General features: G+C 41.7%; 1 protein-coding gene across 1 annotated transcript in view; it reads right to left on the bottom strand.

The window, feature by feature from the left end:
* The window catches only part of LOC104992807 (trinucleotide repeat-containing gene 18 protein-like), a 38,460-nt gene that overhangs the window by 13,674 nt on the left and 24,496 nt on the right, over positions 1–290 (bottom strand). The gene's annotated exons all lie outside the window — the stretch shown is intronic.

Raw genomic sequence — 290 nt, 5'->3', positions numbered from 1 at the left:
ACACACACACATTCTCACCTACACTCTCACACACATTTCCTCATACACATTCTCACATACACACTCACACACACATTCCCTCATACACATTCTCTCATATGCATTCTCACACACACATTCCCTCATACACATTCTTACACACACACATTCTCACCTACACTCTCACACACACATTCCCTCATACACATTCTTACACACACACATTCTCACCTACACTCTCACACACATTTCCTCATACACATTCTCACATACACACTCACACACACATTCCCTCATACACATTCTCTCAT

This window comes from Bison bison, unplaced genomic scaffold (genome assembly GCF_000754665.1).
Source record: "Bison bison bison isolate TAMUID 2011002044 unplaced genomic scaffold, Bison_UMD1.0 scf7180017864223, whole genome shotgun sequence".
Classification (NCBI taxonomy): Eukaryota; Metazoa; Chordata; class Mammalia; order Artiodactyla; family Bovidae; genus Bison; species Bison bison.
This window is presented reverse-complemented; position numbering and strand designations above follow the sequence as displayed.